General features: G+C 41.0%; 1 long non-coding RNA gene across 2 annotated transcripts in view; it reads left to right on the forward strand.

Annotated features, from left to right (window-relative positions):
- The window catches only part of LOC144381394 (uncharacterized), a 90,304-nt gene that overhangs the window by 24,957 nt on the left and 54,938 nt on the right, over positions 1-10,409 (forward strand). The window lies entirely within an intron of this gene.

The following is a 10,409-nucleotide window of genomic DNA, read 5'->3' on the forward strand; positions in this document are numbered from 1 at the left end:
TCCAAATTCTTCAAACAAAACAGAACAAAAAGCCACCACTGTTTATGCTCACAGCTGTTCTCAAGATAATACAGTTGACCCTTGAACAACACAGGGATTAGCGCTGCCAACTCTAATGCAGTCCAAACCCTGCATGTAACTTCTGACTCCCCCAAAACCTAACTTCTAGAAGCCTACTGGTGATCAGAAGCCTTCTTATATTATAGTTAATTAAAACAGATTTTATACATTATATATATATTATACACAAATTCTTACAATAAAGTAAGCTAGAGAAAAAACGCTGAGAAAAAAATGTTAAGAAAATCATAAGGAAGAGAAAATACATTTACAGCACTGCAGTGTAAAAAGTTCACACATAGGCAACGTGCCTGGAGGTCCCACAGGTCTATCTCTTGCTTTAACAGTGTCTGGATGGACAGACCCAGGACCATCCCTTCTTCTAGCCTCCAATCACCTTCCAGTCTCTTTTCCACTTATAACCTTCCAAACCCTCTTCTCAGCCATCTTCTGCCACCAGAGCCAGCCAACACTGTTTTTCGAGTTTAGCTCTTTACTGCCAATGAACCGTGTGTCAGAATTATTCCATCTGGTCAACATGCATTGGCAGGCCTCTTATATGTAGCTCTCTCTGAGCTTCTATTTCCAATATGACAGTGTGGCTCTAGAGGGCATGAGTCACTTCCTCACGAGTTGATGGAAGAGAATCACAGAGCACCCAGCACCTCTTGAGGTAGCAAAACCAGAATGGCGGCCTCACCCTCTTCCGGAATGTGCAGAAGCAATCCTAGTGTGAGCACGCTATGAAGGCACACACAAGTTGTGTCTTTCCATAGTGTCAGCTTTATTCAGTCGTAAAGCAAGGTTAACGTAATTGCAAAGCAGCTTCAGGATTCCAAACTCAATGACATGTCACTCCTCATTTAATTTGGCTTCATACATGTCACACAAAGCAAAGGACAATATAAAGTTACACAACAAACAAGATACAACAAGGAGTAAGAAGCTAACGAATGCAACTCGAAGTCCGTCCATGAGCATGCAGTTAAGAGGAGGCCTCCGTCAGGTCAGGGTCAGCTCTCGCCACATGCTGCTAATTATGTTCAAACAGTGGAGAATCTCTGTCATGTTCAGAGATCAGTTGGATAAAGCCTTCCGTGGCAGTTGCCTTTTTGATGTGGTCAAACCTGAAAGGGTCAGTGTCAGGAGAGTCTGAGAGTTTGCTGCAAAAATCCTCCCTCTATAAAGGAGTTTAATCAGGCTTGGGCCTTTGCAAGCCTGCTCTGGTTCTACTCGTTATCAGTTCTGGGTGTCATCATCCTGTGCTGGTTTTGGCGCTCTCTGGTCTTAGCTGCACCACCCTTGGCTGCTTGACATAAGACATGGCTTGATATGAGTGACTCCATCTTGCTATCTACATCCATGTGTAAGTAGATCCACACAGGTCAAACCCGTGTTGTTCAAGGGTCAGCTGTACTATTTTTCTCCAAATAGTATACAAAGACTTCCAAGATGTTATTACTCTTCTTTCTTCATTTCTTTCACCTAGAAAATTCTCATGCATCAGTGACCATTTAATCTGGCCCTTCCCAGGTATTTACACTGCAGTCAGGCAATCAGAAGGTCAGCAATATCTAGCTGGTGTCCTCTCTTAGGGGACATCGTCATACATAGAGATATCTGAAAAAAAAATAGATGGTGATTTCAATAGCTCATAGTCAGGCCACATGCTATCAATACAATATGCAAAGGAGCCTCTCAAATATTCTTTTCTGTCTAAGTTAAGGCTTAGGCAGAAACAGAGCTGAGATTTATGCCCACAAATCTCAAGTTCAATATTATGGTTCCCATGACAGTCATAACTTACCCTCAAGCACACAGGTAGTATTTTTAGTTGTTAGGTTATAGTAGGAATGTTGCAGCCTAAAATATATGTGTGATATGTTCAGGTTACAGCTAATACAAGATTGGCTAATTTAGATTTCCTTTACTCTAAGGTTGTTTATATTTATACCTAAGCTGATTCACTTGAGTGTGATTTTTGCACTTAAAGGAATGTGCATTTCAAATTCAAGGGGGTAATAATTACTTGCAAATTTAAATTAAAGTAGTTAGAGCTTAAAATAGGCAGTGTTTGAGCTCAGCACTCAATGACAGGTAGTGGGAATAATATAACCTCAGAGCACATTCAAATATTTAAGTTAAGGAGACTCAGAGGAAGGAAGGTTGTCTTGTTATAAGGAAGGAGAGAAGCCTCAAGGTTAAAATAAACCACGCAGGTTTGTAAGTGTATTACATTCTGTGTCCTCCAGGCACATGCATACAAGGAATTCTTCTAAATGCATTTATGTATTTAGACTCATTCTCTAAAAACATAGCATAAAGTGGATATGAACATTTAATCTTGAAAACCAGCATGTAATCATGTGACTGGGCCTGAAAATAAATTCCCAAGAAGAAAGGAGAAACAGGATATGAGACAAAAGGAAGCAATATATATTTAGCCTCCCCCTTCTGTTTGGATTTCTCAGGTACCAGTGGCTACTTTGGGAAAACTGTGAGTGGACTGGCTGCAGTAGGTGGTTAAATGATCTGAGTCAGTCTCAGGCTACACTGTAGAATGTGCCTGATACGTGGCACTTTGGGGCCTTTACCCTTAAAGAAATGTAGATTTCTGAAACAATGTTTAGAGATCCAAATTCTTCTTGGTCCATAAATATTACATATTTATATATGCAAAGATATCAAAGAAGGCTCAGACACACACACACACACACACACACACACACACGGGTTTTTGGGGTTTTTTTTCTTCACTTAAAATCTGAACTATGTGAAAACATTGAGTTCTGGAAAGCAACACTGGGTACATGATTACACAGCAGCAATAGATTTAGAATAATTTTTAAATGGACAAGAAGCATGGAGGGAGTTATTTAAAAGTAGAGGTGCCTGGGTGGCTTAGTCAGTTAAGCATCTGACTCTTGATTTTGGCTCAGGTCATGATCTCAGGGTTGTGAAATCAAGCCCCGTGTCAGGCTCCATACTGGGCGTGGAGCCTACTTAAGATTCTCTCTCTCTCTCTTCTTCTGCCCCTGCCTCACATTCTCATTCTCTCTCAAAAAAAAAAAAAAAAAAAAAAAAACAGGGGCGCCTGGGTGGCTCAGTCATTAGGTGTCTGCCTTCGGCTCAGGTCATGATCCCAGGGTCCTGGGATCAAGCCCCGCGTCGGGCTCCCTGCTCAGCAGGAAGCCTGCTTCTCCCTCTCCAACTCCCCCTGCTTGTGTTCCTGCTCTCCCTGTCTCTCTCTCTGTCAAATAACTAAATAAAATCTTTAAAAAAAAATGTTTAAAAAACAAAACAAAACAAAACGAAACACCTTAAAATTATCAAAATCATTTGTTTGAAGTGAACCAGACTTCTGAGATTGGATTAATATGGTAAACTAATCACATGTATATACCTCTTCTCCAAAGTTTCATTAAAGGAAAGATATATTTTAAATTAATAATTTTTGTGAGAGAGAGAGAGAGAGCTCAAGCACTCACACAAAGTGGGGAGAGGGGCAGAGGCACAAGTAGGGGGAGGGGCAGAGGGAGAAGCAGACTCCCTGCTGAGCAGGGAGCCCCACTCGGGGCTTGATCCCAGGACCCTGGGATCAAGACCTGAGCCAAAGACAGACACTTAACTGACTGAGCCACCCACCCGAAAGATATATTTTAAAGTAGTGGTTCTCAAAGTGTGGTTGCCTGAGCTAACAGCATCAGCATCACCCAGGAACTTAATAGAAATGCAAATTTCTCCTGCCGCTCTCTGCATCTACGGGAACACTGGAGGGGAGGACCCAACAATCTGTTTTAGCGAGATATCCAGGTGATTCTGACCCAGATTAAGGTTTGAGAACCCCTGGATTAAAGAGAATAAATCCAGGCAGAGCAAGATGGTGGAGGAGTAGGAGACCTGGATTTTGTCTGGTCTCAGGAATTCAGCTGGATAGGGATCAAACCATTCTGAACACCTACGAACTCAACAGGAGATCGAAGAAAAGAATAGCAACAACTCTCTGAACAGAAAAGCAACCACTTTCTGGAAGGTAGGACGTGCGGAGAGGTGAATCTGAGGCGATATTCGGGAGGATAGACGGTGGGGAAGGGGCCTCCATCGGCCGCTTCTGGCAAGTGATAGAGCCTCCGAGCACAAAATCGGAACTTTTAGAAGTCGGCTCCGCTGAGGGACGTTGCTCCAGTGGCTAAGCGGGGGGTGGAACCCTCGTGGGACAGTGTGGTCTCAGGACCCTCGGGGTCACAGAAAGACCGGGGGTGCCTGAGTGCAGCAGAGCTCCCAGGTATCGGAGCGGGGAAGCCGGCTGCAGAGACAGAGCCGAGGCGTGGGCTCTCAGCTCGGGGTTGTCATAAACCATGATCCGTGGCACAGTTGGGCCACTGCTCCTCCAGCAGGGACCCAACAAGCGGCAGATCCAGGGAGACTCACCTTCTTCCCCTGGGAGGAGAGGCGCGGGAGCACACCGCAGGGATCTGCTGGGTTTGGAGATTCCACACGGGGTCGGGTGCCAGAGATAGAAACACTCGGTCACAGTCCGGGTGAGCATGGAGTGCAGTCGGAGACCGGGGAGATGGGAGTGATTGACTGCTTTTCTCTGGGGGCTCACTGAGGAGCGGGGCCCTGAGTTCTCGGCTCCTCTGGGGCAGAGATTGGGAGGCCACCATTTTCACTCCCGTCCTCCAAAGCCGAATGGAAAGCTTACAGGGAACAAAAGCTCCCAAGAGCAAACCCAAGCAGATGACTTAGCCCGGACGGGCAAGGATGGGGCAATTCCGCCTCTGGCAGAGACATTTGGGAACCACGGCAACAGGCCCCTCCCCCAGAAGATCAGCGAGAACAGCCGGCCAAGACCAAGTCTACCGATCAATGAGAATGGCAGAACTCCAGCGCTAGGGGAATACTGCACATAGAATCCATGGCTTTTTTCTCATGATTCTTTTGTCTTTCAAAGTTAATTTTTTTTTAACTTTTTTTTTTTAATTTTTCTTTTTCCCTTTTTCAACCAACATCTTATCAATCGCTTTTTTAAAAAACATTTTTATTTTTCATTTTTAGAGTCATACTCTATCCCTTCAGAGTAGTTACCCTTATTTTTGGCATATATATATAAGTTATTCTCTCTTTAAAATTTTGAGATAGTTTCTTCTAACAGATCAAAATATACCCTAAATCTCTAGTGTGTGGTTTTGTTCTACTCTCCTGCCTGATCACATTCTCTCCCTTTTTTTTTCTTTTTTTTTTAAATCCTCTTCTTTTTTCAAACAACTTCTTATCAATTCCTTTTATAAAATTTTTTATAATTTTCATCTTTACACTCATATTCCATCGCTTCATCATCTCAACCCTTATTTGTACATATATAAGTTTTTCTTTCTTTAAACCTTTGGGAGGCACTTTCTTCTAACAGACCAAAATACACCCAAAATCTAGTGTGTGGCACTGATCTATGCACTGGCCTGATCATATTTGATCATATTGTGGATTTTTTTGTTTTGTTCTGTTTTTGTTTGTTTTTATCTTTTTCTTTTTCTTTTCTTTTTCTTTTTCTTTTTTCTTTCTTTCGCTTTCTTTTCCCCTGGCTTCAGGTCTTTTCTGATTTGTTTAGAGTATATTTTCTGGGGACGTTGTTACCCTGTTAGCATTTTCTTCTCTCATTAATCAATTCTCCTCTGGACAAAATGACAAGATGGAAAAAATCACCTCAACAAAAAGAACAAGAGGTAGTACCGACTGCCGGGGACCTACTCAATACGGACATTAGTACAATGTCGGATCTAGAGTTCAGAATCCTCACTTTAAAGATACTAGCTGGGCTTGAAAAAAGCATGGAAGTTATTAGAGAAACCCTTTCTGGAGAAATAAAAGAACTAAAATCTTACCAAGTCAAAATCAAAAAGGCTATTAATGAGGTGCAATAAAAAATGGGGGCACTAACTGCTAGGATAAATGAGGCAGAAGAGAGAATCAGTGATATAGAAGACCAAATGATGGAAAATGAAGAAGCTGAGAAAAAGAGGGATAAACAACTACTGGATCACGAGGGCAGAATTCAAGAGATAAGCGATACCATAAGATGAAACAACATTAGAATAATTGGGATCCCAAAAGAAGAAGAGAGAGAGAGAGGGGCAGAAGGTATATTGGAGCAAATTATAGCAGAGAACTTCCTTAATTTGGGGAAGGAAACAGGCATCAAAATCCAGGAAGCACAGAGATCCCCTCTCAAAATCAATAAAAATAGGTCAACACCAGACATCTAGTAGTAAAACTTACGAGTCTCAGAGACAAAGAGAAAATCCTGAAAGCAGCTCGGGACAAGAGATCTGTAACCTACAATGGTAGAAACATTAGATTGGCAACAGACCTATCCACAGAGACCTGGCAGGCCAGAAAAGACTGGCATGATATATTCAGAGCACTAAATGAGAAAAATAAGCAGGCAAGAATACTATATCCAGCTAGGCTGTCATTGAAAATAGAAGGAGAGATAAAAAGCTTCCAGGACAAACAAAAACTAAAGGAATCTGCAAACACAAAACCAGCCCTACAAGAAATATTGAATGGGGTCCTCTAAGCAAAGAGAGAGCCTAAAAGCAACATAGACCAGAAAGGAACACAGACAATATACAGTAACAGTCACCTTACAGGCAATACAATGGCACTAAATTCATATCTTTCAATAGTTACCCTGAATGTAAATGGGCCAAATGCCCCAATCAAAAGACACAAGCTATCAGATTGGATTAAAAAACAAGACCCATTGATATGCTGGCTGCAAGAGACTCATTTTAGACACAAAGACAACCCCAGATTTAGAGTGAGGGGGGTGGAAAACTATTTACCATGCTAATGGACACCAAAAGAAAGCTGGGGTGGCAATCCTTATATCAGACAAATTAGATTTTAAACCAAAGACTGTAATAAGAGATGAGGAAGGACACTATATCCTACTTAAAGGGTCTATCGAACAAGAAGATCTAACAATTGTACATATCTATGCCCCTAACATGGGAGCAGCCAATTATATAAGCCAATTAATAACAAAAGCAAAGAAACACATTGACAACAATACAACAATAGTGGGGGACTTTAAGAGCCCCCGCACTGAAATGGACAGATCATCTAAGCAAAAGATCAACAAGGAAATAAAGATTTTAAATGACACACTGGACCAAATGGACTTCACAGACATATTCAGAACATTCCATCCCAAAGCAACAGAATACACATTCTTCTCGAGTGCCCATGGAACATTCTCCAGAATCGATTACATCCTAGGTCATAAATCAGGTCTCAACCAGTACCAAAAGATGGGGATCATTCCTTGCCTATTTTCAGACCACAATGCTTTGAAACTAGAACTCAATCACAAGAGGAAAGTTGGAAAGAACTCAAATACATGGAGGCTAAAGAGCATCCTACTAAAGAATGAATGGGTCACCAGGAAATTAAAGAAGAATTTAAAAAATTCATGGAAACCAATGAAAATGAAAACACAACTGTTCAAAATCTTTGGGATACAGCAAAGGCAGTCCTAAGAGGAAAGTATATAGCAATACAAGCCTTTCTCAAGAAACAAGAAAGGTCTCAAGTACACAACCTAACCCTACACCTAAAGGAGCTGGAGAAAGAACAGCAAATAAAGCCTAAACCCAGCAGGAGAAGAGAAATAATAAAGATCAGAGCAGAAATCAATGAAATAGAAACCAAAAGAACAGTAGAACAGATCAACGAAACTAGGAGCTGGTTCTTTGAAAGAATTAACAAGATTGATAAACACCTGGCCAGACTTACCAAAAGAAAAGAGAAATGACCCAAATCAACAAAATCATGAATGAAAGAGGAGAGATCACAACCAACACTAAAGAAATACAAACAATTATAAGAACATATTATGAGCAACTCTATGCCAGCAAATTAGATAACTTGGAAGAAATGGATGCATTCCTAGAGATGTATCAACTACCAAAACTGAACCAGGAAGAAATAGAAAACCTGAACAGACCTATAACCACTAAGGAAATTGAAGCAGTCATCAAAAATCTACCAACAAACAAAAGCCCAGGGCCAGATGGCTTCCCAGGGGAATTCTACCAAACATTTAAAGAAGACTTAATACTTATTCTTCTGAAAATGTTCCAAAAAATAGAAATGGAAGGAAAACTTCCAAACTCGTTTTATGAGGCCAGCATTACCTTGATCCCAAAACCAGACAAAGACCCCATCAAAAAGGAGAATTACAGACCAATATCCTTGATAAACATGGATGCAAAAATTCTCACCAAAATACTAGCCAATAGGATACAACAGTACATTTAAAGGATTATTCACCACGACCAAGTGGGATTTATCCCTGGGCTGCAAGGTTGGTTCAACATCCACAAATCAATCAACATGATACAATACATTAACAAAAGAAAGAACAAGAATCATATGATCCTCTCAATAGATGCAGAGAAAGCATTTGACAAAGTACAGCATCCTTTCTTGATCGAAACTCTTCAGAGTATAGGGATAGAGGGTACATACCTCAATATCATAAAAGCCATCTATGAAAAACCTACAGCGAATATCATTCTCAATGGGGAAAAACTGAGAGCTTTCCCCCTAAGGTCAGGAACACGGCAGGGATGTCCACTATCACCACTGCTATTCAACATAGTATTAGAAGTCCTAGCCACAGCAATCAGACAACAAAAAGAAATAAAAGGCATCCAAATCGGCAAAGAAGAAGTCAAATTCTCACTCTTTGCAGATGATATGATACTTTATGTGGAAAACCCAAAAGACTCCACCCCAAAACTGCTAGAACTCATACAGGAATTCAGTCAAGTGGCAGGATTTAAAATCAATGCACAGAAATCAGTGGCATTCCTATACACCAACAACAAGACAGAAGAAAGAGAAATGAAGGAGTCGATCCCATTTACAATTGCACCCAAAACCATAAGATACCTAGGAATAAATCTAACCAAAGAGGCAAAGGATCTGTACTCAGAAAACTATAAAATACTCATGAAAGAAATTGAGGAAGACACAAAGAAATGGAAAAACGTTCCATGCTCATGGATTGGAAGAACAAATATTGTGAAGATGTCAATGCTACCTAGAGCAATCTACACATTCAATGCAATCCCCATCAAAATACCATCTACTTTTTTCAAAGAAATGGAACAAATAATCCTAAAATTTGTATGGAACCAGAAAAGACCTCGAATAGCCAGAGGAATGTTGAAAAAGAAAAGCAAAGCTGGCAGCATCACATTTCCAGACTTCCAGTTCTATTACAAAGCTGTCATCATCAAGACAGTATGGTACTGGCACAAAAACAGACACAAAGATCAATGGAACAGAATAGAGAGCCCAGAAATGGACCCTCAACTCTATGGTCAACTAATCTTTGACAAAGCAGGAAAGAATGTCCAATGGAAAAAAGACAGTCTCTTCAACAAATGGTGTTGGGAAAATTGGACAGCCACATGCAGAAGAATGAAACTGGACCATTTCCTTACACCACACACAAAAATAGACTCCAAATGGTTGAAAGACCTAAATGCGAGACAGGAGTCCATCAAAATCCTAAAGGAGAACACAGGCAGCAACCTCTTCGACCTCAGCCACAGCAACTTCTTCCTAGAAACATCACCAAAGGCAAGGGAAGCAAGGGCAAAAATGAACTATTGGGACTTCATCAAGATAAAAAGCTTTTGCACAGCAAAAGAAACAGTCAACAAAACCAAAAGACAACTGACAGAATGGGAGAAGATATTTGCAAATGACATATCAGATAAAGGGCTAGTATCCAAAATCTATAAAGAACTCATCAAACTCAACACCAAAAGAACAAAGAATCCAATCAAGAAATGGGCAGAAGACATGAACAGACATTTTTCCAAAGAAGACATCCAAATGGCCAACAGACACATGAAAAAGTGCTCAACAGCGCTCGGCATCAGGGAAATCCAAATCAAAACCTCAATGAGATACCACTTCACACCAGTCAGAATGGCTAAAATTAACAAGTCAGGAAACGACAGATGTTGGCGGTGATGCGGGGAAAGGGGAACCCTCCTACATTGTTGGTGGGAATGCAAGCTGGTGCAGCCACTCTGGAAAACAGTATGGAGGTTCCTCAAAAAGTTAAAAATAGAGCTACCATAGGATCCAGCAATTGCACTACTGGGTATTTACCCCAAAGATACAAATGTAGGGATCTGAAGGGGTACGTGCACCCCGATGCTTATAGCAGCAATGCCCACAATAGCCAAACTGTGGAAAGAGTCAAGATGTCCATCGACAGATGAATGGATAAAGAAGTGGTATGTATATACAATGGAATATTATGC

This window comes from Halichoerus grypus, chromosome 3 (assembly GCF_964656455.1).
Source record: "Halichoerus grypus chromosome 3, mHalGry1.hap1.1, whole genome shotgun sequence".
Classification (NCBI taxonomy): Eukaryota; Metazoa; Chordata; class Mammalia; order Carnivora; family Phocidae; genus Halichoerus; species Halichoerus grypus.